The sequence below is a fragment of the Protopterus annectens genome, chromosome 1.part2 (genome assembly GCF_019279795.1).
Source record: "Protopterus annectens isolate FY-2018-M chromosome 1.part2, PAN1.0, whole genome shotgun sequence".
NCBI lineage: Eukaryota > Metazoa > Chordata > Ceratodontiformes > Protopteridae > Protopterus > Protopterus annectens.
In genome coordinates, this window is record NC_056727.1 from 998764886 (window position 1) to 998787807 (window position 22922).

The 22922-nt window shown below is 41.5% G+C and overlaps 1 protein-coding gene across 1 annotated transcript in view; it reads right to left on the minus strand.

Annotated features, from left to right (window-relative positions):
- CLSPN (claspin) overlaps window positions 1-22922 on the minus strand; it is a 699079-nt gene that overhangs the window by 365344 nt on the left and 310813 nt on the right. The window lies entirely within an intron of this gene.

Consider the following 22922-nt stretch of genomic DNA (forward strand, 5'->3'; position numbering starts at 1 on the left):
GGTTAGATAAAGTACATGTTGAACTGTATACTAACATCTGCCACGGCTAATACTAGCAGCTAGTTTTGTCTGATACCTTCCTATTACTCATCATCTGGTGCCAAACCAAAGCAGGAAAACATCTGCAATTCCCACACACCTTAACTCTTCTGTCATTGCACAAATATTTAAATAAGTCAGCTGGACCCCTCTGCACTTTCTTGACCCTGATGCAAGTGCTAACTACACTTACAATCGTCTCCCGATGCTTAATTCCACTACCACCCAAAAATGCAGAAGGACTAGATTAAAGAAATTATGATGGATCACTAATGAAATTAAAGATGTAATGACAAAGAGAACCTGGAAGAATCACCACCACTATAAATTCCAGACTTTTTCTTCTCTCTCAAATTTGGGGAATTTTCCAGCAATGTAATATCTTTAACCTATGTGCCCAGCTACTAAAGCATCTCATTGGTCAAGGGATTCATAATCATTATCAGTGTGGTGTCAGTCCAGGCCAAAGTACCAAGATAGCCCTTTCATCCCTTAACTGGCTCCTTTTGAGACGAGATTTCCTGACATACTGGTGTACTTTTCTTTGGTCTGTCAAACGTATCTGACACTAGAAATCCTTCTCTACTCCTCACTAGACTGTTAAAGCATAGCATTTTTAGCTGCAACCTTCAATGGTTCTCCAGTTACCTTCAAAACAGGATGCAGATGTTAAAAATGTATAAATAAAATCTTACCACAGATGGTAAATACTACAGTCTGTGATCACTCAACACTTGGTTTTGTGTTATTTACAGTCTTTTGTTAATTATGTCAAGTTTAATGGTTCACCTCAAATAAATACAATAAAATATATAATCACTGACTATACAGGTAAATGAAAGTTATGGGCTTTTCGTTGCAATAGACCTGGATGAGCAGGCACACCTTCCTTAACAGCAGGATTACGGTCCTCAGACTTCTAAAACTTACTAAATTCCAGCATTTACACATAATGCTCTGCAGGAGGAACTTCCTCTCAAGATCTCTAGTGTGCTGCACAAAGCAGGCAACACACAAAAATATATCTCTACTTCAAGTCAGCAAGAGGAGTGGGAAGTGGGCGGTATATTAGCAAGGATGATCTGCTATAAGGAGGGCAATCCTTGTTAACAGCAGATATGTCACAAGCTCATCATCCTGGGTGATCTCTCTCAAGGGAAGAGAATAAATCTCTAATTACTGCAGTGCCAAAGAAAATACCTAGACCCTGGATATTGCATCCAGGCTTACAGCTTTCTATGAAAAGTGTTTAGTGAAGACAAAGCAGTGGATGCATACATATCATTCAAGGCTGCACTGTGCGTGTGTGTGTGGGGGGAGGTGGGGGGGGGCATGAGATTGCCATTGGCTTTTTTATATTTATAATAGCAGTTTAATGCAACCAGCCAACCATTTAATTAAGGTTACTTTGGATAATTCACAGAATTTATTTTTAGAAAAATATAAGAAAAGCCGAGGATCCTTTCCAAATGACTTAGTGCAGACTATTGGGACAGAACCATCAATGTACATCCATATAATGCAACAAATACTCTCCTCTACTGGACTATTTGAGGAAGGCTGTCAAATGTAATGACTGAACGAGGTTAATCTTAGTAGCTAAATTACACATGAAAGGACCGATACACAAGGCACCTCGTCCCTAATAAAAGGCTTGCAACTCAAACTCTTCTAGCTGAAATGACTGTTATTATGACTCATTTTCCAAGACAAAAAGTACTTTTATAGAAGATACCGGTTCAAAATGGGGCAGGAGATTTCCTCCAGCATAAAATAATAATCTCATATGGTACACAATGTAAGTGAAGGTTACAGAACAAATGTACATTTTAAAAAAAGACCAATACTTTCAATGACGCTAGAGACATTGGGTACAAACCCTGTCAGAAATTAGATACAGTAGCCAAGTGTACTTTTATACTTAAGCAGTTGAATCCAGTTCAAAAGATTTGCAATAATCCAAGACTGAAGCTATAGAAACAGTAAGAGGGTCTATCCCTTTAAATGAAGCCTAAATGGAAATGAAAAGAATATACATCCATTTACTTTTATAAGTTTTTGTTGTATTCGACTTCTGCATGATATGAGACACTGAGCTACCAAGGATGGGTAGGCACTGCCTCTGGCTATCAATAGAACTACGGGTTCCTCAAGATAAAGGACAGCAGGGTCACAGCATTTCTCAGGTTAGGTTTTTACAATAAAAAGGCATAAACAGGGGAGTCAAACCCAAGGCCAAAACACTGCATTGAGAACAACCCTGGACATGAGTTAGGCTTTCTAGATAAACACTGCCATCAAACGAAATGGGAGGGAAAGAATGAAAAAAATGAATGAGTCCAGGGGCCATCTTGGTCTCTGGGGTGGGAGGAAGTAGGTGCTACAGTACCTGGCATTGGCTGCAGAGGCAGAGAAATCAAAGAAAGCCTCTTCCCAATGACTGAACAACCTCCATGCTACTGGAGTTGTCAGATTACGTGTGTAACATCAGAAGGCAGTTACTTGGTCTGTAGCAGCTGGCTTCTTTGGGAACGTTTGCTTTCAGAAAATGGTTTATTGGGTTAGCCCATTTCCAAACCCTCATTTCTTTTAAGCATAAGAATTGGTGTCCATTTACCTGTAGATGCAGCAAATCATTTGCCTCTATATTGTGGCATCATTCTTGGTGCCAATTTGCTTGTTTGGATGGCTACTACACCTTGGGGGAAGGGGTGCTGAAGGCTTGAAGAATGAGGAGGACTGCCCTCATCTCTGTAGCACTGATGTTCAATTTGGACTGAGTGAGACCAGACATCCTGGACAGTCTGTGCTAGGCACTGGAACAAGAGAAAAGTATGAAAGACCTAGTAGAGAAAGGAAAATGTAGCGCCTTCATATGTCACGGATACAGCCGGGAATAAGGCAGACATCTTTTGCTGATCCTATAAAAGTAATTTAAATTAAATTGCTTTAGTAATACTCTGGATGTGCAGTCTTCTATCTGCTATAAAATCTAGCTAGGTAATAAGTTAAATGGTGATGTGCTAGTCACTACTTTTAAAGTGAAAGTAAACATCATCCCTTCAGTAATTTGTTTTATATGCTTCTGACTTGGAGATGAAGGTCTCTGCTTTTTCAAGAGGCTTGTTTGTTTTCTCTTCTGGGACTTGGTAGAGTTGCAGGTAACGGTGGTTTCAAATTTGGCTCCAAAGCTGGGGTAGAAGACCTCGGCTCCAACAACTTTTCTGCTCCACAAAAAGTACAAACCTCAGCCCATAACAACTTCTCATACAAGAAAATCAGCCTTTTCTCTGGACTTGAAGAATGTTGGGGTGAATGAATAACAACATCTCACATTAACTGACACTATATCACTCAGATACTGCTCATATTCTTCCTGAGATGGAGTCTTGTTTTCTCATTTATATATATATTTTTTAAACCAGAGTCCATGACTAATAAAAAACAACGCCAAATGCAGCTGCAATTTAACGCTAAAGCAGTTAATGCAGCAGCAGTTTAGTCACAAAACAGCAATACCATTTTTACAACAGTAAGGAAGCAAGGGAGGTAAAAAAAATGCCAGCAAACCTAGACAAAAAGAAGCAACAACATTAGCCTACTAACCTTAAAATGGAATCAGAAGGTGAGGTGAGTTGTACGAAGAGTGGAAAAAACTCACTTCACCCATTAAAAAATCCAGCAGAATAACAGTAGTAGTCTGAGGCTGCTACTCCGATGTGTTTATACTACATTATGTCAAAATAGACAAGGTTAAGGTCTTTAGCTAGTACACTGAGTAAAGGGGAGGAATTTAGCAGTCTGGAAAAGTTACAGATGTCAAACAGCATGAACGTTTCAGTTAAGAGACCTCGCACCAGAACTCTACAGCACTTCAACCTGTATTACACCACATATTTAAGTTATCAGTAGTGCTTAAGGTTTCATCTCCAAAACTGTGGAACACTGCTCCCTCATAATGTGAAACAAAGGGGAAAAGTGCAGACACTTACTTCAGCTAAGAAGCTTACATGGTGGTTAAAATGAGCTACTGTACAAAAAAGTGTTGGCTTGCACTTATAAAACTTTTTTTGATTAATTAATACGTTAGGATACTACTTACCATAGATATTAATTACCAAAAAGTATTAACACTGAAAATATAACAGACCCTTTCAATGATGAACAGTGAGGAACATGGACTTACTAAGACTCAAAATGAGGCATGTTCCTTATAATGAGGTACAGTTGATAGTTGTAGTATTCAGTTCTGTTTTAGCATCCTTTAAGGGTAGCCTTATAGCTCTGGATTATTATTTATCCCAAAGCACATGTACATATCTAAACACTTAACATTTTGAACAGATAAACCATTTAAAAAAAAAAAACATTTAAAAGTTGCCCTCTGTGTCAGTCTCTGAAGTAATACTTGAACAGAACCTAATAATCTGATTTTGGTTTCAAAGTAGTCATCTGAAAAGCAAAGCAAATCAAACACTAGGTATGCTGTACTTTGTCAAACAACTACAGCTTATATCAAAATTAATAGTGTAAGATCTTGTCCCCCTCACAAGTGCTCTGTGCTTCAGATATATCTATAAATGTCCACGCTATGTTTCTAGCAAAGATCATCAATATTACAGGAGAAATGCAAAGCTGCTCCATTTTGTGCTGCATTAGTCAATCATACAATTCCACATGTTTACATTGAAATACACTACATGGAATTCACCTACAATATGAACATGCTAAAACAAAGCTAGACATGCAAGAAGAATAGCTGACCCCAGTGCGACAGTAGCCAGCTGTCTGCACTTTGTTCCAAGATCACAGCAATCTCGGGCAGTCAGTAACATTTAACAGTCCAAAATTTCAGAAGTACTTACTTTTAAAATATAAAAATCAAATAGATTTGGTCACTGAACAAAATCAGATTTATTCAGTCATAAGCACTTTCATCCACAAAAAAAGGACTTAATCAGATCTTTTGAAAAAGCAACTTCTCTGGAAAACCTATATTTAAACAAATCAAGGCCATAAATAAAGATCAAAAATCATCGATAATGACGTAAAAGCATGGGGTGACTCATGATAGTCTAGCCACTTGAAATATTTAACATTAATTCAAATGCAGAAATAGAATTCTGGATGAAACTGCTCATGACTCAATAAAACTGAATTCTTTCAGTGCCTAGATCTACTTGATTTTACGTCATTAGGTATGTTTTTCAATCTTGATTTATGCTGGCTTAAAATCTCTTTGGAGTAGTTGACTCTGTGTGTTAACAAACTTTAGATCCCAGAGAGATATGGGATCTTTAGCTGGTCTTAGAGGGGAAGGTGCTTTTTGGGAAGGCTTGACATTCCTTCTGGGAGGTTAAGGTTAGAAAATTGAAGCCCTGGTTTGGAAAATGGGAATGGCTCCTAAATGAACTTTGATGGCTGAATAACTAGAGCCAGAACTGGAGAAAGTGGCCAGCAACTAACACTGAAGAGAAGAACTTGGGCAAAAAAAGGATCCAGTCACTGTTGGATGGCCAAGAGGGGAAATCTCTTCCATTTACTCTTATGAAGCTTACAAACAAACGTTTTCTGAGTAGTGTCACTCTGAGATGGAGGGAGGAAAGGAAGGAAGGATCCTTGATTAGTAGAACTGCAGAAACTATGCTGTCTATTTGAGAGACAGAATGTCTAGGTGAAGTTCACCTGAACAGGTGGGACAGGAGATACAGTTTGGGATGTAGCAGCCAAGGCCATCTCTTCAGGTAAAGCCATAGCACTTTGAAACAATTCTGTCTTGGCCAGAAAGCAGGTATAAGGGGATAACTGAGGCCTTGCATAGGGATGATTACTGAAAAAACATTTGTCAATGGTAGCAATAAGGAAAGTGCAGAGGTGTCCAAGAGACCACTGAGCTACAGAGCCCCAGGATGACTATCCCTGTAGAGGAATCATGGCACAGAAGCTGCTCCATTTTGTACTGGGTGGGGAAGCAAAAAGTTCACAGGAAAGCTCATCCCAACAGCAGAATATCATCCATGCTACTGATGTGTGGAGGGGCCACTCATGAAGGATCAGAATACACCTGCTGAACCAGAACTCCCAACAGCTTGTACATTCTGGAATATGTACTGCTATCAGAAAGCACTGTGAACAAGTCACACCATTGCCAGTCTTATGGCTATTTATTGATATGCCATACTAAGGACAGAAATCACACCCAGGGAAGGAGCCTGCAATGCTAGGCCAATGAAGTGAAGGGTGGCTTCTTGAATACACTTCCCTTGGACAGTTCATCATCTTCTTTCAGCTGTTCCCGTTTGGGGTCGCCACAACGGATCATCTGTTTCCATTTCTTCCTGTCCTCTACATCTTGTTCTGTCACACCAACCACCAGCATGTCCTCTCTCACCACATCCATAAACCTTATCTTAGGCCTTCCTCTTTTCCTGTTACCTGGTAGCTTCATCCTTAGCATCTTTTTCCCAATATACTCAGCACCCCTCCTCAGCACATGTCCAAACCAACGTAAACTTGCCTCTCTGGCTTTGTCTCCAAACCTTCCAACCTGGGCTGACCCTCTAATATACTTATTCCTAATCCTGTCCACCCTTGTCACACTCGGTGCAAATCTTAACATCTTTAACTCTGCCACATCCAGCTCTAACTCCTGCCTTTTTGTCAGTGCCACTGTCTCCAACCATTATAACATAGTTAACCCACAAAATATCCACCATCCCCAGAGACGAGACATCTGTGGTCACTGATGTCTTTTGGAAGGGGAAAGATGAATCTCACTGTTGCAATAGCGAGCCACTATATGAATTAGTCTAGGAGACATCTGCAAATGGAGAAAATTGATATTATACGCATACACATACATGTGTGTGTGTGTGTATTCGTATCAGTTGATCTCATTGTCAGAAACTCGAAATTCATATGGTCGAGATCATATGATCGAGCTTTTGAATGGAGATCATGGTACAACAAGGATCATGAAATTTACCCTTTTCTTCACTTTAGTGCAATCTGTGAGTTGGTATATGGGGGGGTGCACGGTGCTTGCCCCCCTGCATAAACAAAGTTTTTGGAAACTTGGTCATATGGTCTCATCCATATGAATTTCGAGTTTCTGAAAACTCGATCAACTGACATAGATCCATATTTACATACATATATAACATACACAAAAGCCAAAAATATTTGATAAACTAATAATTCCCAAGCATTCACTCACCTTTTATCATCTACCACAGCAGTATTAACATTCACTTTCCTATAAACTTTCTCAATGTCTACTCAAATACAGGATCCACCACAGTACTTTAACTCCATCACTCAATGACTGCTCAATAAATCTTCACCATTCCTTCTCTTATCAATACTGCCATATCTAAACTCTTCTTTACATATATAATCACACATTACTTCTTTACCTGTCACATCCGCCGTTTTCACACTGTCTGGCAGTTAGTTTCAAGTTGCAAGCTGTAGTTCCTGTGGTTCAAGGTTTGATTCCCACAGCCCTCGTGTGACCTTCAGCAAGTCACTTAACCAGACATTGCTCCCAGGTCTCCCCTGAAGAAACAGTGTCCAGGGGGCCTACCCGGTTAACAAATTGGTTTATTATTAGGATTACTTTAATTAGCATCAATTTCCATTCATCTTTCTTCTCAATATACCTGCCAATCACTACATATCTACAACATTTCACCCCCCTCACTTTTATACCCCCATGTAGAATCCAAACAATTTTTCCTCAGGTAGACAGCAAATGTTGGAGGTGTGATGGGGAAGAAAGAGGTAATTGGGAACATATTTTCTGAGAGTGTAATGAGTTGGCCGACTTTAAAGCTTCTCTGTAGACTTCTCTGTCAGAGATACTGGGTGAGCATATTGATGTAACTAAGGATATGATTTTTTGAGCTAAGATACAGAATCAGAATTGCCTAGATATAGTAAGGCCTTGCAGACAAGGGTGTAGTCAATCATACTCTTTGTACACTACTGAGTACATTTTTTTTTTCTGAGCATCACATCAATATGGCTTTTTTTCAGGTCATATGTCTACAATATCTAAATGAATTATTCCAACAGGTACAATATTGCTAATCTAAAAACAAATATATTTAATCATTTCAGGGGGAAAAGCTGAAAATGTTACTTATATTTATTAAGTGCTTGGGAGATAGCATTTTGAGAGATGTGTCCATTTTTAAGTGACAGATGGCCAAGGGGGTAACACTAAGAACTTGCGAGTACAAAATGGAATTTCCTTGCTACACCCCTGCTTGTGGAGTCTAAATTATAGTGGCTGTCAAAAAAGCAATTACTAGAAATTATACAATGACTGGTCATTAATATTCCAAAACGAGCAGGCTGATTGGTCAGCCCAATCAGCTTGCCCGTTGTAAATCCTAGCATACAACAATGGAAAAAGATCCCGCCTAGACTTTTTTCCATTGCTATATACTGTAACTTTTTAAAATAAAAAAAAAAACTGTAATCCGGACTCCAGACATAGCAGACAGAAAGGAAAGAGAACATACTGGGAAAATCAGTTAAGTTATTCAAAACTAAACACATATGCCACTGTATAGAAATTTTTCTGTCATTCATGTATTTGTGCTGTTATATTATGGCATGGAAGCTCTGACTGTATACATTCCTCTGTACAGAGATTTTTTTGCCATTGGTTGTATTGGTGCTGTTATGTTATGGATCTTTTCTCCCCAGGCCTCTGCTGAAAATGGATCTTGTTCCAGTCGGACTTTCCCGGTAAACAAATGTAAAATAAATAAAAAAATAAATAAATACACGTACCTGATTTCCTTTGTATTTCCACCATTCTGTTGCTCCTAACCCTAAACTGCCCAAAACTTTTTTTTTTTTTAATTAAAAAAAGAAAGAAAGAAAACAAAACTGCAGCAACGGAGACCTTTTCTCCGTTGCCTCCTTTCCAAAGCACTGATGTACAGGGAATTTGTGGGAATACAAGTCCCATATGCATGCTCAGTACATAAAAAAAAGCAACAGGATATACACCAGCCACAGAAGGACAGTACGGAGTCATTATGCAAAGACATTTAAGAAAGGTAAGTATTTTTTTTCTTAAATAATGTCATTGTATAATAGCAATAACAGACTCTGTGGTGTGGTATATTAAGATTTACCACGGTTGGCTTTATTTAATCACTCGGCTTTCGCCCTTGTGATTAAACCACACCAACCATGGGTAAATCTTAATATACCACACTGACTTTGTCTGTTATTGCTTAAATGGAAATCAAAGTCTAAACCAACTGTACTAGTAGTAGTGAATATAGCAACAAAGATAAAACAACTGATATTTGGATCTTTAGGAAAGGGTAGGTGCAAATTACATAGAAAAAATGAAAATTGTGGGAACAGTACATGCAGCGGAATAACGAGGTTTAAAAGAAGGAAGAATCCGATTGAGCTATGTAATGCCTGACTGACTGACTGGATAGATAAGTGATATACAACGTTTGCAAATAAAGTTATGTCAGTATGGTTTGTTTTCATTTATATTATTTATTTGCTTAATATTTGTTTACAGTGAAAGTCTGACTTGAAGCCATTTTTCAGTGGAGGCCCGGGGAGAAATGCTCCAGATGCATATCTTTGTAAAAGTGGGAAGAAACTGGAGCACCTGGAGGAAACCCACATGAAATCAGAGAGGACATGCAGACTCCACACAGAAGGAACCCCAGCTGAGAATCAAACAGAAGAACCTCTTGCTGTGGGGCAACAATGTTAACCGCTACATCACTGCACTGCCATACATATAAATGTATCACTGCTATGTCATAAGTGATAAAGATTTTTTTTCTTAACAAGAAACATTCACTCCCTCACTTTGTTTCAACATGATTCTCCCTATCCAACACCATTTCTTTTTCCTTTCTAACCTCACTCAACACACTTCTACCATCATCACAATACTTAACAAGTCACTTAAATTCCCAGCTTACCATCCTCTTTCAGACACAGATTTCATGTCTCCACTTAGCATCTTTAGCAGTAAAGAATGCTGCACATGCTCATATTCCTTCCCTTCACTCCACCCGTTACATACAACCTGCCCATCAACTAACTCAAACATTACACACTCACTAACTCTGTCAAATACCACATCAAATTGCCAACATACTTATACAAGTTATTTCCCCAATTACTAACAGTTCTCCTCCAGAATAATACTGACCACAGCCACTCTCCCATTATCTTACCAATGCCCAAAGTATTGCAAACAAAATAAGATCAAATCAATGCAACCACTCGACACAAAACTCGACCTAATTGCACTTATTCAGACTTGGAATTTTAACCACCACCTTCTTCCAGAGTACAACTACTTTCTTGATGGTAAACCTGGCAACACCACATGATGTGGTACCCTACTTCTATATAAACAGAGGAACCCACAACTTATTAGTCAAGCCTCACCCACCTCAAAATTTCAGCCAAACTGGCACCTCCCAGAACTGGTACAAAATGGTGAAATACTTCATTAGACTTAACCTTACATCCTCAAACCACTCCCTCACTGACATCTCCAACTATCCAAACTGTCTCCATCATTGTAAATCACTCACCTTCATTAAGAGACAATTGACCTATAAGATTGCCCATCCTTTGCCCGGCTCCCAAGACAAGCCCTCAAGCTAAACTCCTTCAGATGAAAATCCAATGGAAATTTAACAAAACGTGCTACTGGTCTCACTTCTCTCACCCAGACACATGTTCTAATCATCACTAGTCTAAACAAAGCAACTGAACTCCTCACAAATATTCTCACCTCCTTACAGGACTCATACTTTCCTTTAATTTCTAAGCACTCTGCTACTAAACCCAAAATGTGAGATGAATACTAACAGTTTTGTGGGGAGGGCTTGTAGTTCTAAAATAAGGAATACTATAGTAACCTAAGCAATCTACCAAAAAAGCTAATCCATGAGACAGACTCAAAAACGCTTAGATACACTCCAAGAAACTATTTGGAAAGTCAATAACCTCACTGGATGCATCCCACCCCACTCAAATCACACTCCTTCCTCTACCCTATCAGTAGATTTCCAAAAATACTTTGGTGACCTCCCCAAATGTGTTGGACCCCCCGATACTCCATCCACCCCTCCTGAATGTCTTACTCTATTCCATATCAGAGGGATCTTATCCAATGGTATCATATCACTAACAAGTAATACACTGGATGGGACTTCTGGTTATATACAGCCTCCATCCCTGGCTCATTTTTCACTGTCGAGAGTAGACTAAAACTTCTACAACATATCTTTATTCTCTGTCTCAATAACAATGTCATGTATATATTCAGGAACAATTGCTTCAAACTGTAAAAAACCTACCAGGAGATGGAACATACTAGACATTGTTTGTGTTCCCAAAGAAATTACTGTAGTTTCAAGTCAAGTTTTATCACCATTGATCATGGGGTTATAAAAGTTAATTTGTTGCTACATAAATTCTGTCGAACTTAAATCTATGTAATTACAGAGCATATGGAAACAAAACAGTCACTATGTAAAACTAAATGGAGTGAGGTGTTCAGTGGAAAAAACTACAGATGGAATGTGGAAAGTTTTGAAAGAGAAATTATCTGAGTGCAAAAAAATCAAAAAAATGTTTAACAGGATCTAGGCATGCAACATCAAGCAAATATATTTCCATAAGAACAAGATATCTGATTAAGGTGAGAGACAAAAAATATAAAAAATGGAAGAGAGGTTGAACTACAACTTTGAAAACTTTTAGTTATGTACTTACCATAACTTTAGATGTATGGGATCCATCTCGCCTACATTCTGTACAGATGGGGTTCGGAGCCGATCCTCGGCTCCGACTCGGCACGCTATACTATAGCACAAAGTCTCTTATTGGCTGAGCCTCCTCATATCCCAGGATGCCCCACTACTGCTTCCCCAGATCTTGTTTGTCCGCACACATGCACACACACAGACTGTTATAAGATTGCCAGGTGTTTCAAGAGAGGAAAAAAACAGTTGTATTCGGATCGTTTGGTCTCTTCTGGCCTCCAAGGCAGGGGGAAGGAGGGTGGGTTATTAGGAATGTAGGCGAGATGGATCCCATACATCTAAAGTTATGGTAAGTACATAACTAAAAGATGTAATGTGATCCTATCTCGCCTACATTCTGTACAGATGGGACAGCGTCCCTAGCACCTAATTCCTGGGTGGCTCATTGGAAAACAGTCCGGAGAACTGTGGAACCAAAGGAAGCTCGGCCCCTGGATGCCACATCCAATTTGTAGTGAGAAATAAAGGTATGAAGAGAAGACCACGTAGCAGCTGCACAGATGTCACTAATAGAGAGCTTGGAATGAAAAGCCGCCGAAGTGGACATAGCCCTGGTAGAATGAGCTTTCACAGGGATAGTAAGCTCTTTATTTGAAATGCGATAAATATGACTGATACAGTCTCTGATCCACTTGGCAACAGTGACTTTAGTGACGGCTTTGCCCAATTTATTGTCCGAAAAAGACACAAAAAGTTGATCCGATTTTCGTGCTTGTTGTGTCCTATCCAAATAGAAACGTAATTGTCTGTGCACATCTAAGGTGTGAAAGGTATACTCAGCTCTGTCTGTATACTTAGGGAAAAAAACTGGTAGCTCCAGGGATTGTTGCAAGCAAAATTTAGAACAAACTTTTGGTATAAAGGATGGATTTGGTCTTAGAGAAACTCTATCCTTGTGAAATATCAGGTATGGTAGATTGATACATAAGGCTTGAAGTTCTGAAAATCTCCTGGCTGATGTGATAGCAACTAGAAGGGCAGTCTTCCAAGAAAGAAATTTCAAGTCACAGGTAGCAGCCGGCTCAAAGGGGGGTGCTGTTAAAGCTCCTAATACTACGTTAAGGTCCCACGGTGGTGCAGGATGCGATATAGGTGGCCTAAGAAGCCAAGCTCCTTTGATAAAGGCTTTGCACAACTTATTGCTCATTAAAGGTGGTTCAATGTTCTCATGAAAATTGGAAATAGCCGCCAATTGAACTTTGATGGTGGACACCGAACAACCCTGATTGAACAGGGAGGTTAAAAATTTCAGAACCTCTGACGCAGAAGCTGTCATAGGGTCTAATCCTCTGAGTTGAGCCCAAATAGCAAACCTCTTCCACTTACTGCTATACATCCTTTTTGTAGAAGACTTGTGGGCCGATGACAAAATATGCATAACCTCAGGGTCGAAAGAATGGCTCCTGACTATGGTCGGAAGAGGAGTAGCCAAGCTGCTAGCTTGAATGAATGGAGGGACTGATGGAGCTTCCTGACTGATGTATCAGAAGGTCCGGAACTTGGTCCAGGAACCAGGGACCGTCCAATGCATACTTGCGAAGAAAGGGGAACCATACTTGACGGGGCCAGTATGAGGCGATAAGAATCATTTTGCTTCCCAAACGAATCGCCTTCTGAACCACCTTGGGAATAAGGAGAACCGGAGGAAAGGCGTATAGCAGACCCGGAGGCCAGGCTTGGACTAGAGCATCCTTGGGGGTCTCCCCCGGAACTGGAATGAGAGAGAAGAACTGCTGGCATTTTGCATTGAGGGGAGTTGCAAAAAGATCGCAACATGGGGTTCCCCATCAATCGTCCCCTGGGGGAGGTGGTCGTGTAGTGCTTGCAACGTTAGAAGCACCGCCCTCATTTCCAGGATATTGATGTGGAGAAGATTCTCGTCCGAGTGCCACATGCCTTGGACCGACCTGTCCAGATAATGTCCCCTCCACCCTGTCTGGGAGGCGTCCGTAGTCAACGTGGCTGAGGGAGATGGGGGGACGAAGGGTCGCCCCTGATCCAGGTTGGAGGAATGAAGCCACCAACGAAGATCCTGCTTGCACGTCTCTGTTACCAATATGTGGTGACTGAGGGGGAGGTCTTGATAAGACCATTGGGCTAAGAGGAGCCAGTGAAGTATCCTCATATGTAACCTTGCAAATGGAACTAGAAGAATGGTGGCTGACATGGAGCCCAACAGTTGCAGAACCATTCTGGCTGGAGCTCGACATCTGAGGAGTAACCCCCGCACCTGAGACTGCAATGTTGCTATCCTTTCCGCAGGAAGATAGACTCGCATCTGCCTTGAGTCTATTTCTGCACCAATAAACAGAATACGCTGTGATGGCAGCAATACGGATTTTGTCCAATTGAAGGTGATGCCTAAGGAGCTGCCTAGGGAGATAGTGGCTGCTAGAGTTCTTAAGAGTAGATGCCTTGAGGTGGCAGTTAGGAGCCAGTTGTCTAAGTATGGAAACACCTGGAATCCTAGACTCCTCAGGTGAGCAGTCACCACTGCCAAACATTTGGTGAACACCCTGGGGGCTGTGGTGAGACCAAATGGCAGTGCACGGAACTGGAAATGACTGTCCCCTAGGCTGAAGCGCAAGTGTCTCCTCGACGCCTGATTTATCAGAATGTGATAATAGGCGTCCTTGAGATCTATGGAGCACATCCAAACACCTTTCTCCAGAAGCGGGAGAATGGTTTGCAAGGTGACCATCCAGAATTTGGACTTTTTCACTGATCGGTTTAATTTGCTGAGATCCAAAATGGGTCTCAAGTCCCCGGTCTTTTTTGGTACCAAAAAGAATCTCGAGTAAGTCCCTGATCCGGTCTGATCTGCGGGGGCAGGTTGGATGACTCCTTTTTGAAGCAGCTTTGAAATTTCGATGGCTGCTATATCCCGTTGACTGGGTGGCGGGTCCGGGATTCTTTGGGATGATTCGGAGCACCCATTGGTCCTGGGTGATACTTTCCCAGGCCTTTAGATGCCTCGAAAAACGACCCCCGACTGGCTGCGGAGCTGCACAGTCGGGCACTCCTTCAGGGATGCTGGAAGGAGGAGGAGCCACAAAAGGACTTGCGGTCTCCAGTGTTGCGGGGGCCTCCGCCGCCTCTGGGACGGCGTCTCCCTGAAAAATTTCCCCTTCCTCTGCCTCTGGAAGGGGAATCGCTCTGCTGCGATGAGTAAGACTTTTGAGACTTACGGAACCACATTTTCCCCCCTCTTCGAGCCTTGGGATAAGGTCTGAAGGGAGTGGAAAACCGGGCCCCTACGGCAGTTAAAGTCTTGCCCTCCTGCTCGCAGCGAGTCAAAGTGTTCTTTACCTTGGGTCCAAAAAGGGAGGACCCATCGAAGGGGGCGTCGGCAAAGGAAGACTTAAAGGCCTCCGCAAAATGACACAGACGTAGCCAGGCTTGCCTCCGTTGAGCAACACCTGTGCCCGCCGCTCTGCTCGCTCCCTCGGCTGCATACGAAATGAGCCTCATGGACGAGTTGGATAGGGAGGATAGGGTAGCCAACTGGGAGTTAACCATCTGGGCCAACTGCTCAGGTAAGTTACCAGAGAGGGTATCTGAAAGCTCCTTGACCAGATCCCTCTGCAGTCTCGTAAAATGTGTCAGGTAATTTAGAGACCTTAATGTAAAAGTTGCTGAAGCAAAGGTGCGCTTTCCATACCGATCCATGCTCCCAGACTCCTTATTAGGAGGATGGACGGACGTTGAAGCCTCTGCCACATCTTGTTGGGTAGCAGATGCCACCACCAAGGCATCTACAGCCACACCTTTGGTAAGAAAGTCCTTATCTGGGGGTGCCGAAAGGAATTTATTGGGTCGAGCTGGCACCGGTTCAACAGAATCCGGATGTTCCCACGCCCTTCACGAGATCAAATCCAGGAGCTCATCGAAGGGCGGAGACACCCAGGAGGCGGAGGGTTGAGCCCCGAAGGCCTTGAGGAACACCGACTCCTCAGCAGAAGGGGGTTTGGACTGCCAGTCGCCTCGTTGTTTAAAGATTTCCAAGATGTCCGCAAAGGATACATCATCAGAGGACGACTTGGGGGACCCCTCCGCATCATCGAGGTCAGTATCCGAGGTGAGAGACTCATCAGGGGAGTCGATGTGCTTCCTCTTGCACTGTTTTTTCCTAGGAGGTTCCTCCGAAGACGCTTCGGCGGGATCTCCAGGAAGAAGGGAACCCCCGATGGGGGTAACCTCAGGCCCCAGGGCTCCGCTGTCATGAGACAGGGGGACTGCAAAGGAACTAGTCTCCGTGCCAAGGGAAGGTGGTGGTGAGAAGGTAGAAGTGGCCAGAGAAGATTTGGCCAAGGCACTCCTCATGGCCGTGAAGGCGGGACCTCCAGAGTCCTGGGAAGGTTCAACCCCCAAGGCCACAACAGCAGACGGAACTCCCGCCGCCGACGCACCGAGAGGGAGGCTAGGAACCGAAAGGATCGGTCCCGAAGCATCACCCCCGGGGCCGACAGAGGAGGTCCGTGTACCGAACACCGACCCGAAGGGCGGGGTTGGAGTTAGGGTCGGAGCCGACCCTGCAACTTCCACTGGTTCCACCAACACCGACTCCAACGGTGCCGAAGCTGTTGGAGGAGGAACAAAGATGGCAGGGTGGGAAATCGGCTCCGGAGCCGATTGGGCCGGAGCCGAGACCAACTTTTGAAAGACCGGAGACTGAAAAAGCCTTTGAAGCACCCTGTCTACATCCGAATCGGACATCCTCGAAGATCGAGAAGAGACCGACCGGGTCCGAGTTGACTTCTCTGCCGGCTCCGAAAGACTGGGGGACCGGCTCCGAATGGACTCGAGAAGTATCGTCGCCGAGGGAGGTTCCACCACTACTGCAATTTCCCTCTGAGCCGATGTGGACTTCGGCACCGAAGGGGAAGAGTCTGAGTGGGTAACCTTCATCGGCTCCGAAGGCAGTGGAGCCGATGAAGGTGACTCGCCTCTCGACGCCCGAGCTCTCGGCTCTGAAGTCAGAGGAGTTGAGGCTGGAGACATCGAGGCTGACCGTTCCGCCCTCGGCTCCGAAGTCCGTGGAGCCGACGGAGAAGCCTGCCTAGACTTTTTTGCTGTCGGATCCGACGGGCTGGTCGAAGCCGAAGATTTTTTCTTCCTCGACGGAGAAGAAGAAGATAGGGCTTCCTCAAAAGAAGGGGTAATGAGCCCTTTCAAAATCAACTTGTTTTTCCTCTCTTGGAGCACGCGAGAGGAAAAAGCGTGGCAAACGCTACAGGATTCCTGTAAGTGCTTCGGCCCCAAACAGTACACACAAAGCAAATGGTCGTCCGTAATGGACATTTTGTAAGAGCATTTTGAACATTTTTTGAATCAAGATGGCCTATGTTCTTTTGACATGGCTATCTGCTCCCAGTAGAGTTTAAAGAAAGAGAAAACTTCAATACAGACTACCAAAGAAACAAGTAAACTAAAGGTAAAGTCCCTCTAAGTAAAACGGGAACACTTGCCACCAAGAAAAATATAATTTTCCACAAGAACAAACAAATAGAACACGCACAATAAGTAACTGTTAGGCAGCCCTAACTGAAGCGCGAGGGCTAGGCAAAGGCCCCTCTAACTTAAACGGGATCCTTTGCCGTTGACAAACACAAAATTTTACCCCAAACTTAGAGAAAAAAACAGTCGCACCACAATAAGTAGCTGTTAAAACAGCTTTTGGGTAATTTTGACAAAATTTCTGACAGAAATTTAAATACTAGAGGCACTTAGCTCAGCCAAGTCCGAGACCACGTCTATGCTGTAGAAGCGGCAAACGAGATCTGGGAAGCAGTAGTGGGGCATCCTGGGATATGAGGAGGCTCAGCCAATAAGAGACTTCGTGCTATAGTATAGCGTGCCGAGTCGGAGCCGATGAACCCCATCTGTACAGAATGTAGGCGAGATAGGATCACATTACATCTGAAATAAACAAGCTGGACAAACAGATTAAGCATAGTGTGAGACAAAAATCAAGAAAAATTTGCAGAAAATTTATATAAAGATATTAAGCATAATAGGAAACATTTTTAATAGATACATAAGATGTGGAAGGAGTAAACCCACACAAACTGATAAAACTGCAAATTTTAAAATTTGTCGGATACAAATGATTATAGATATATTTACAAAATCTTATGCAAAACAGTTTGGCTCCACAAAAGGGGTGGTAAGTTGTCCTAGTGACAGCCAAGTAACCCCAGATACTGGAATCAAATTAGATTATATTGAAAAAGAACTGTGCAAACTGGATCCAAACAAAGCACAGGGAGGAGACGGAATTAGTAATAATGACCTGAGAACACCTCAGTAAGAACTTACACTACCATTATATCCATTATTCACTAGGTCATATAAATATGGGGAGATTCCGTAAGATTGGAGACAAGCACTTATTAAACCTGTTTTTAAGGGAAAAGGGATTAGGACAAACCCAGAGTCATATAGACCCCTTAAGTCTAATTTCATGTTGCGTGGAAAAATAATGGAGAAGGTAAATATTTATAACTTGCTGTCAGAACTGGGTAGGTTGGGACTTGAAACCATACATCAGCATGCATATGTTGAAAACAGAACTTTTACCACCTGTAACATGATGTTCTACAACAATATAATAACAGCTATGAATGAAAAATTCTGCTGTGATGTAATTTAAATAAATTTAACCATCATTTGTCAGGGTCATACACACCACTGAGCAATAAATTAGTACAACTAGATACTGATGTACTTTTGATAAGATGGATAGTTGCATGGCTTACAAACAGGACATGGCAAGTATCATACAGCAACTGGACAGGCAAATCCTTGGTTATAGTCAGGGTATCCCACAGGGCTCTGTCCTAGGTTCTTACTTGTTTAGATTGCATCTTTCAGACCTAACTTTTTCATCTGAGGTGTTCTACAGTCTATATGCAAACGACCTGAAATTGGGCAAACTGATTACATGCGTTACAGATGAGACATGTCTGCAAAATAATGACTAAATTGACCATTTGGGCACAGGAGAATAATATGCTGATAAATATATCAAAAACTAAGCATATGAAATTTGGTGGGCATAAATTGAAAGGTGAATATTTAATACAGCATACAGTGACTGAAACTGTAGACTCATTTAAGAACCTCGGTATATGGGTAGATTCAGCTATGAGTTTTTCTAATCATATCAACCAATTGGTTAATGATAGTTCTAGAACTATAGGTTGTACAAAAAGATTTAGAAAGTCTAGGAAATCAAAAATGATGAAGTCGTTGTTTGTTAGTTACATTAGACCCAAACTTGAGTATGGAACAACAATATGGGAGCCCTACACGAAAACAAGCACAAGTAAACTGGAAAAAGTACAATGGAAATATACCAAGGGTATCCATGGATTTGAAAATTTAAGTTATTATGAAAGACTAAAACATCTTAACTTGTACAGTGCCTCTTACAGATATCAAGAGGTGATCTTATTCAGGTATATAGGACATTTAGCGACAACTACCTCTGGGAACAGACTACCAAATTACATTAAAGCAAATACTAGTTTAGATATTTTTAAGAACAGCCTGGATACTTATTATGGGAAAAAGTGTTATGGTATAGTAGCAAGCTAGAAGGGCATTAATGACTATACTTTAAATATTTGTATGTATATGTATGCCTAATATCTGGAAAATTGCCATAGTAGCGCCACTTCAACAAAACACACTGCACACTCCCCTCCCAATATCACCTCATCTCTACCCTTCCAACCTTGTGTAAAATCTTTGAAAAATGTTCTACCTCCAACTTAAAGATTATAGCCCAAAATATTTTCTCTCTTTCATAAACAGCATGGGTTCTGGTCAAGTAGGAGCACTTCCACAGCCATATGGACACTCACAGAGGACATTCTTATGTCAATCAACAAAGCATCCATTTTCATAGATCTCACCAGAGCCTTCAACCTAGTTAACCACATCCTCTTCCATACTCTATTGAATGAACCAGGCATCAGCCCAAATGCTATTCCCTGGCTCCAGAGCTATCTTACAGACAGACATTTCACAGTTAACTACAACTCCTGTACCTCCCACACTTCCTCCTCTTTTCAAAGGGTTACTTACACTGTTCTATTCTCATCACTCTGCTATTCCCTACATGCAAACTTCCTACTAGAGCTTCCTCTTCTTTTATATGCTGATAACATGGACTGCTTTAACCACTCATTAACTAGATTACAAGATGAACTACAATCTGATTTCTTCTTCCTCAGTGAATGGATCAAAAAGAAAGCAATCTTAAAGCATCAAAAAACAGAAAAATTTTTTGGCACTAAAGAGAAGCTCAGCAGATCCGTTAATACTAAAACAAATCTATGATTTCAACCATGGTCCCTTTCGTCAAATGTTCTCCTTCAAGTACCTTGGCCTCTGGTAAAACCCCCTTCACTACATTTCAGCATTCATCTAGAGACAATACAATAATCTGAATCCCCTTGTATTCTAGTTAAACAAAAAAAAAAAACTCTTGTCTGTCATACCCAGAGTAGCAAATAGGGAAAAGAATCAAGCTTCCTCATCTCAAATTCTGCCTTCCTCATCTCAGCGACATCTGCAAAAACTTCATTACCTTCAAATATTAGAAAACAAACATTTGTAGACTTATCACTCATTCCCCCAGAAATGAACACTACTGTAAAACTCTAGAAAAAAGCAAACTGTCAGTTAAGCAAAAAGTAAACCTACTATTAGGTTCAAGCTTTCAAGCTACTACATGAACATTCTTTCACCCCCTTAAAACTAAGACAAGCCCCCATATACAACTTCAAAAACCTGAATCATATTGGCCCTATAACATAAACCCCATCTCCTAAATGGCATGCTTCTGACCATGTGTTCCCAATTTTCAGTTCCAAACTATGGCACCCCCCCAAAACAATGTCACCTCATCTTATCCCAAGTTCCACTGACTACTAAAATTTCACTTAAGTTAAATGTTCCTGCATCACAACAGACCACATAACCTAAATCAAATATAGCGCCTCTAACTGCTCTACTCATTTCCCTTACTTCAAATTTCCCACCTCAGACTCCTATATACAATTTTTTATATATATTGTTTATAGTGCTCTAGTTTCCTAAATGTAAATCAAGCTTTTGTACTTAAAGTACCCTGATATCAGTTTAATTTTATCCTCTCATTACTTGTTCATATACTTACGCATTCTTAAGCATTACACAGTCTTTCTATTTTATTCACTATCATTTCGTGTTTTTATTTTGTGAACTCTGCGGGAGTGGTCATGTTACTGACCTCAAGTTGAGATGGAAATTGGTCAGACGTGATCAGTGCTCTTCCCCACTAAGCAAATTCAAAGTAAAAGTACCGCTGTTGGGAAAATTGTCTATACAACAACATAAGATTGTGCGCCTAAGCTTCAAAGATAAATAGGCAAATGCATTTGGAATACAACAAAAAATACCATTTTTCATATTAACACATAAAAATAAAAATATCACTTATGCAAAAATACCTTTTTTTATTCCTAAAGTACTTCACGCGTATATGTGTGCGCATCTATACCTACATCTCTATTTATATATATATATATATATATATATATATATATATATATATATATATATGGGTCTACTGCTTTTCATCGAACACCACATATTCAAAAAAGAGCAGTACACTGCTCAGTTACGGGAAAGTGCACTTTCGCGAACTCAGCTTCTACGAACAGATCGCACCGCAGTAGAGGACAGCAGGAAAACATGTTATGTCCTCCACTGTGGTGTGGTAGTCACGGACCTTAGGGTTAAGGGCACGGGTCATGGTAAGGGGATAGCCCTACTAGCTATCCCCTTACCATGCCCCGTGCCCTAACAAGGTCGTGTTCCACAGTGGAGGATAGGTTATCCTCCCCTGTGGTGTGGTAGTCACAGACCTTAGGGTTAGGGCGCGGGTCATGGTAAGGGTTTAGCCCTACTAGCTATCCCCTTACCATGACCCGCTCCCTAACCCTAAGGTCCGTAACTACTGCACTAAACATCAGTAGTAGCCAGTCTGCTGAAGCGGGTTTTGCAAAAGTGCACTTTCGATTAAGTTCACTTTCGCGTAACCCAGGGTCTACTGTGCGAGTTTGAAGAAGTGTATTTTCGAACTTATACAGTAGACCCATAGATATATATATATATATATATATATATATATATATATAAACTTAGAGTGTTCTGTGCTTTGCTTTGTCCCTGCTGCCTTGATAATAATCACCCCCCCAACCAATCAACTCATTTGTTTCCTCCTTACCAAGGAAGACAGTCAACCAAATAGGACAATCAAAGCAGCCATCAGGGGTCACTCAAGGCTTTTTTCTTTTCTGGCCCTACCTCCTTGCAGGCACTCAGCTAGGGAGCAGAAATGGGAATATGTAACAGGCTGACCATGCAGGTTGCCTCTCACATCTGAAAAGGAAATTGTCAGACAGTCCTGCTCCCTTCCCTGAAGCATGGGAAGCAATTTCAGCTGTCTCCATCAAAGAAAACATTTCCCTGTGTGTTTACCAAGGGCCTGCAATCTACTCACCCTCAAAGAGGTGAAAGGAATATACCTCTTCACTTCTCTCCTTTCCTGCGTGGCTCCTTCAGTGCTGGGGCTGCTAACTCAACCCCAATCACTTGGGTCACACAGTCAGGGCTCCAACCATCTATGGTGGAGTCAAGCAACTAACAATTATTTTGATAGTTTTTAAATTTATTACATGAATGCAAGATTAGTCTGTTCTCTTACCACCGCGTTTTTCTCCTTGGGCAGCCACTGAAAATGGAACTTTTTCAGAGCAGCAAATAAAAAAACAATTAAAAATTACTTGACAATAAAACAAGAGTTTCAGTGAAGTCTTATTTTTTAGGCTTGTCTGCTTGTATTATATAAACTTTCTGCCGTGAACTAGCACTTTTTAAACTAGATAAACACTCTATTCCCTCAGACTCCATTTGTCTAATGTGCAGCTTTGAGCAATTCTCTTAACCAAATGGTGCTTTCAAGTTACCCTTGAAAAAATGGCTACTGTCTAA